Source organism: Callospermophilus lateralis, chromosome 5 (genome assembly GCF_048772815.1).
Source record: "Callospermophilus lateralis isolate mCalLat2 chromosome 5, mCalLat2.hap1, whole genome shotgun sequence".
NCBI classification, from domain to species: domain Eukaryota; kingdom Metazoa; phylum Chordata; class Mammalia; order Rodentia; family Sciuridae; genus Callospermophilus; species Callospermophilus lateralis.
In genome coordinates this window covers 76,656,003-76,663,068 of record NC_135309.1, presented here as the reverse complement: position 1 = coordinate 76,663,068, position 7,066 = coordinate 76,656,003, and the positions used below count along the sequence as shown (strand labels likewise).

The 7,066-nt window shown below is 39.0% G+C and overlaps 1 pseudogene; it reads right to left on the bottom strand.

Moving 5' to 3' along the window:
* Positions 1 to 5,777: 5,777 nt before the first annotated feature.
* LOC143399285 (high mobility group protein B3 pseudogene) lies at positions 5,778 to 6,377 on the bottom strand (annotated as a pseudogene).
* Between the last annotated feature and the right edge of the window lie 689 nt (positions 6,378 to 7,066).

Here is a 7,066-nt window from a genome sequence, read left to right as displayed (position 1 = left end):
ATCTATTTAAGATTAGAAAACTGATTTCTAGACAGGATCAAACATGTAGATTTAACTCCATATTCAAGCTGACTTTTTGTAAAGATAGTCAATTTAGATAAAATACATCATATGAATGAAAGCCTGCTTCCAAAATTAAATGTGCAATTATGTTTTCTTTATTTGTCCTCAGTAAGAAGGAATTCTATATTCATTTACTCTCAACCCTGTCATTTTTCCCTAACATCTTGTTTTTTTTTCTTTTTCTACTCTAATGCACCTTAATTTTGCTATAATTTCATATTGTGTGCATCTTCATAAATTTCCTTTAAAATGCTCTGTAATAAATTACAGTAACAATGTGAATATTCTATGTGGTAAATAAAACAGTAATATACTTATTCCTTTCCTTTTAGAATTAGGAATACTTCCAAGCAGAAGTCACCAACAGAGTTTCCTTGCCATGTGCCTCTCCCACCACTGCCCCCATCAACACCAGTATGTGTAAAACAGCATATTAAGCCAACTACAATTTCTAACATGCAATGTGGTTGCTCATTTGGAAGATGAACCACACAGATGCTGCAGTGATAACATGCTTCTTAGTATTCAAGAGATTTAACGAAATACATAAACACACATGGAACAAGAAAAACTATGACAATTATGGGCCTGAGTGCTCATCTGTAAGATACCTCTATTAATAATATCCTTATTTGTATTTATTATGAACATAAAATATGCTTGAAGTGTTTTGACAACAAAGCATGACAGCACCTGCCCTCTTCTATTATGAAGATCGAATACAAGGTAAAGAAATATATAAATTCTCAGGAAAAGTTTTCATAAATTCCTTGCTTTTGTCTCACATGCTTAGTCTCTAAGTGGCAGAAAGGCCTGATAGTGAATGGAGAAGAAAAGTCTCTACTGTCATCCATATAACATAGCATCGTTTTTTGAATGAAGGTGAAAGAAAGACAGTGACCTTATTGGTACTAATTTCATACCAGATATTCTGCTCAGGGAAAATACCTTGTGGAATATTTAAATTAATACATGAGAGACCATGTCCTCCAGAGAACTAACCTTTTACAAATCATTGGGAGCCTAAAGTTTTGGTATCCAAGTCGGAGAAGTTCTCAAGAGCATAGAATATTAAGGAATATTTCTACTATATTGTCTTCTGACACTATTAGCTCACATGTCCTATTACCCCAGCTTATTTCTGTGGAATGCTCAGCTATGAGTTCCCAGTATGATTAAGAAAAATGTAATTTTTTTTAGAACAAAGACAATTGTTCAAGCCTTACTACAGAATAGGATAATGTTACATGGGTAGGTACGATTGAAAAATTATTTTATTTGTTGTTGTCTAATAAGATAAAATTTCTAAAATGGGTTTTTTTGGAAAGGCATCACCATCTATTTCCATGGCAAACTTCCATAAAGGCACAGCATTGATAATTTTTTGCACTGTGTCTGCAGCTAGTGTAAAATAGGCAATTAGAGAAGAAGCCAATCTCCCATTGGCCAAAGTCAAAACTGTGAAGTAGAATAAGTATGTTTTTAATTAAAACAGATAGTAGTGTTTGGTATATTAAAAAGAGGATTTCTATAAAAAGAGTTGAAATAAATAGTTTGTTGCTTAAAAGTTTCTCTATGGTGTGATATTTAAGTAACAATTCTCAAGGAGTTTGACTAGCACAAGCATTTTCTATAGTTTCCAGATTTGAGATTGAAATTGCCATTAAGTAAATCTTTCATTTATGCCCTAGATAACAATATTATTGCAAAATGTTTAAGTGGTATTATTGAATCAGTGACAGCCAGATGTTCTCATACATTTTCCACAACCAGAGGGGAAATGGACAGTCAGGAAGAATTGCTTCCAGAAAAAATTAAGACTCAGTCTTGGACCGTCAGTAGGAGAATTGATACGTAGCACCCTCTCTTCCACTAACCAGTTACAGAATTATAGTCCATAGTAGTTTACTCATCAATGAAATGAGGGGGTGGGCTAAAAAATCTTGAAACATCTTTGGATTTCTAATGTAGTCAATCAATACAATGAGAAATAAGTACAAATTTCAAATTTTGTTTGAAAGATAAGCATAAGAATACTGGGCACATATTAATGTGTAACAAATTACCCTAAAACTTGGTAACTTGAAACAGTGATAAACATTGTCATACAGTTGGACTCAGGTATTCAGGAGTGGTTTAATCGGGTGGTTCTGGCTCACATTTCTTTGTGAGGTTACAGTAGATATGAAGCCAAGTCTGTAGTCATGTGAAGGCTTGAGCGGGGTTGGAGAATTTGCTTCCAAGGTGGATCACTCACCTGTCTGCAGGGTAGGGTTGGTTGTTGGTGGGAGGCCCTCAGTTTCTTGTTGTGTAAGCCACAACATAGCAGTTGACTTCCTTCAGAGTTAGTAACCCAAGAAGCAGCAATAGGCCAGAAGTTTTGATGTGTTTTATGATTCAACCTGGTTACATAAGGACAACCCTTTTCAGTGTGAGAGTAACTTCACAAAGGGATGGAGTTAAGAATACTAAGGACCAACTTGGTGGTGGCTCATTATCATAATAAACAAAGTGAGTAACAAAAAAGAAATGTTATGCCAGATTCGTGGGACTCCAATAGACTTCCAGGAGCCGAATCCAATGCAGTCACACAAGAGTCTTTATCGCAAGCTAGAGCCTGAACTCACAACCGTTCCTGAGGCAATGGTCCCAGGGAGTGAGTCCTGGTCCTTTGTCCAGTGAGATTTTATAGGTTTTGGGGGGATACTCTATGCGTCACAACATCAAACAGCAAATCATTCCATACTGCGGGAAAATCAAACAACAACTCTTAACATTGATCAGCACATTCACTGGCAGGAACAAGTTGGGTAGGGGTGATTGGCTAGTACAAGAGGGGGGTTTGTTTGAACTGATTGGTTTAGGCCACGAGGGGTGTACGTGCTAAACTACATGATTTTCCAACATGATATCAACCACCATAAACTACTTGGGGGTCATCTGGCATCCCAGGTATTTTCCCTGTCTTATGCTGATTGGAGGTTGCTAGGGGGGTTGCTATGGGTCCTCACCTAGCCTAACTGAGTCAGGGACACCTGGCGCCACAGATCTCTCCTCTTATTTACAGACAAACAACTCAGCAGGGTGTGTTGATACTTAGGAGTGCTCTGTGGGTTTTTCCAAGGACAAGGGTCAGGCCCCTTCCTTAGGATAGGACTTGAGGTAGAAGCTGCTGTTATTTATTTATTTTTTAAAAATGGAGCCACATTAGTTTCTCAGAAACTGCCTGTATTATATAAAGGTTCAGAAACAGTCATATATGACTTTTTAAAAAGAAAGTTCAAAATAACATGACATAGCTATTTATTTGCCCGAATAATCTGAAGCACTAATTCATTAAATGGAATTGAAAATGATCATTTGTCAGTTATATAGTACCTCTACCACAGTATCCTAGACCCTTATTCTCACCTTTTTAAATTCTAAATTTGTGATAGTGTCTTTGGGGTTAGTATAAGTAAAAATGATAACAGCTAGTTTCCTTTTTTAAATCACACATTCTCATGCCTAGCTGGCAACTTAATAGCAACTAACTGAAGAAAGTAACAAGATTGGTGAAATGAACTCTGGCTGAAAGCTAAAACTAGAAACCCACAATCAGCCCATAATACCAAATTATCATAGTGGAACAGCTAACATGCATATTTACTGCTGCCATACTACTAGATTTTCCATTTCAGCTTTGATCCTAAAACTTTTGTTTCACTATCTGTAGGTCAAAAAGCATAGGTGGATCTGTTTGTCAAACCTAAATTCCAACTGTTATACTGAAGCCAGAATTAAATAGGCAGTCAGTATAGACAGGTAAATCAAGTCAGGCCAATTTTGAGTGAGTCCAACAAGTTGGAGACTGTTCAAGGATTGAAATGTTAATTCCTTCAGAGCCCTTCCTCCACCCTTATCAAGAACCTGCTCCTGCTCCAACCTGTTGCCAAGGTAACCTGTCCCAGGAGTTGCCCCTCCCTACAGGGAGCTATAGGGTTGTTAATGTGTCCTTGGCTACTCCATCCTGCCCTTCCCCCTTCAGCCCACAGGTTTCCCACCTTTGGGCTGTCCCACCAAGCATTCCTGGGCCTAGCCCTGAGCCTAGTCAAGTATGCAGGAAGGAGAAAGATAAGAGGGGAAAGGCAGGAGACCAGAGGGAGCCTAGGACTTATAAAAAGGGCAGAACACCTCACTTCTTAGGATACCTTTGGCCCCCTCCTCCCTCCAGGAAGAAGTCTGTTACCCCTTTTTAAATAAACCCTGCTTTATATGTTTGCCTGGGCATGCTCCTCTAATGTTCAAATTTAAACATTTGAGGGAGCAGAACTAGTCACTGGTAACTGGCAGTATCAATACTACCATCGTTTAAGTGACTTTGGGAAAGTTAGGCAAACTATGGGAACTTCAGGATCTTTATCCAAGGTGAACATACACCCATTACGTGGCCCAGTGTTTAATCTTGAAAATACGTTTGTTGAATGCATATTTCTCCCAAACTCCAACTTGCTTTTCAGTGATCTCCCATTCTTCTTTTCTTCTCTAAACCTGTTAGTCAGGCTTCTCTAAACCTGTTAGTCAAATAGTTCTGGAGCTTTGGGAAGTTATCCAATGAACCCATTTCCTCATATACAAAGCACCAATATAAATTTTGTTCCTTCACAACCTTATTTTGGGCATATGAAAATAATAGACGTCAAGGGCTTTATAAACTCCCGGTCAGGAAACATTTCCAATTCCCCTTCTATCGTGAGGGGGCAAAATTGTGACATATGTAGTCGAGGGAGAGAAATAAAGAATGTCCACGCATTTCTGCCCCTTTCAATGCTTTATTCACTCAAATTACTCAATACAATTTCACACTATAGGTTTTTTTTTTTTAAATGTAATACTGTTTATTTAACTTCAAAAACATTTCAGCATTCTAAACATACAAAAAAAATAACATAACATTGCAAATTGCATTTAAGTACAGAAGGTTCTGGAACTTTCATTGATGCAGTGGCTCTTTGCTGACAATGAAGAGTTCTACAGTTTGTTTGAAAACAAAGTTTAAAATCTACCGAACTTAACTAAAAAAAATTCAAACACTTCTCATGCCAGCTGACCCCCCTTTTTCCACAACTAAGAAAGGCAGCAGAATGCTATATCACTATATACAAAAACAAGACAACCTAAAGCTAAATGGATGCCCACCGCAGTGTCAACAGGTCCAGCCTCACAGTGCACGCCCTGAGCTACAGCCCCTCCAAAAGGCATCTTCCCCCCACAGCCTCGACGCCAAGCAAGGAGCATCAAGAGTTTGTCTCAGTTGTTTTGTTCTTTTTACAGACTATAGATATGTACAGTTGATAACTGAGGATTTCTAGCCAATAACCATATAGTTAACACCACCTTACAAATAAAAAAAAAAAAAAATACCAGAAACATCTTCAAATGCCTTGTCACACCAACAGCAAAGTGCACAGAGTGAGGAGAACACAAGAGTGCCTTTTCATTTTAAAAATGTTTGGAAATCTGTACAACTTTGATACAGTTTTAGAATGCTCTGGACACCCAGGGCCACTTCATGTAAACCACTGACAATTGCTAGAGCACTTTGAGAGACTACAATATAATTGTGATCAAATTCTGAAATTAAACCTAATGAGAGTAACAGACACATCTCAAATAAGATGTGTCAATCATGGCGTTCCCCTACTCTATTCACAGGAAGATGGGTAAACAGTTTTTTATTCATCCTCCTCCTCCTCCTCTTCTTCCTCCTCTTCTTCCTCTTCCTCTTCCACTTTTTTCCAGGCAACTTTAGCAGGATCCTTTGTGCCATCAAACTTTCCTTTAGACTTATAGTCAGCAACATCCTTCTCATATTTCTCCTTCATCTTTGCAGCCTTAGTGATGTATGGCTGCTTTTCACTGTTACTTAAGTTATTCCACATCTCACCCAGCTTTTTTGCCACATCTACAATGGAGATAGCAGGATTTGTGGACTTGATCTTGGGGCAGAATTCTGAACAGAACAAGAAGAATCCACATGGTGATCTTTTGGGGGCATTAGGGTCCTTTTTCTTCTTGCCTCCCTTAGCTGGTCCATAGTCCTTCATTTTCTGATCATAACGTACTTTATCTGCCTGTGCCATTTCATCAAATTTAGATTTTTCTTTCCCAGACATTGTCTTCCACCTCTCAGAGCACTTCTTGGAAAATTCTGCAAAATTGACAGGGACTTCTGGATTTTTCTTCTTATGTTCTTCTCTGCAAGTCTGCACAACGAAGGCATAAGCAGACATCTTGCCCTTTGGTTTCTTGGGGTCACGTTTAGCCATCCTGACTGTATTGTTCGCTAGTCTGGGCAGCACAGGGCACAACGAGCGGCTCAGCGCTCCCTAGCCTCCTACTAGCTGCCTCCACGAGAGCCGACACTATAGGTTCTTAATCAAGAAAACGACAATCCTTAAGGCTAGGCACTGCAATGGACATAATTCACAGCAAACAATTCTAGATTAATTAATTCACTGAAAATAATTCTAGATTAATTCTAGGCACTGCAAACACACTTAACCATGACAGGCTAATGACAGACATTCCCTCTGCATGCTAAATTCAAAAGTCTTAAGCCTTAGGCTTTAAGTCCAGCAGATGCACACTCACTCAGGCCACGGTGATCAGATCTGGAACTAAGGTAGGCTTTTCCTGGTGTGGAGTGGATGACTGGTTGAGGAGAGGGTGGTATGGAGAAGTTGTGGCTCTCACCAAGGTCCAGAAGGTGGTAGAGTTTGAGAGCCGTGAGGACCACACAGAGGATCAAGAAATGATGACAAGTGATGAGATGTCAGGTCCTCATTAGGCTCTCCAGCTCCAGTACATCCTTGTTTCAGCTGGTGGAATCCCTTTTCATTAACTCTATTATTTATACTAAATTTGGGGGCTTTTGAACCCCCTTTCAATCCATATCAGCTACCACCATATTTCTCCATGACATCATTTACCCTGGGGTCAGAAACATCTGGTCTGGTGGTCT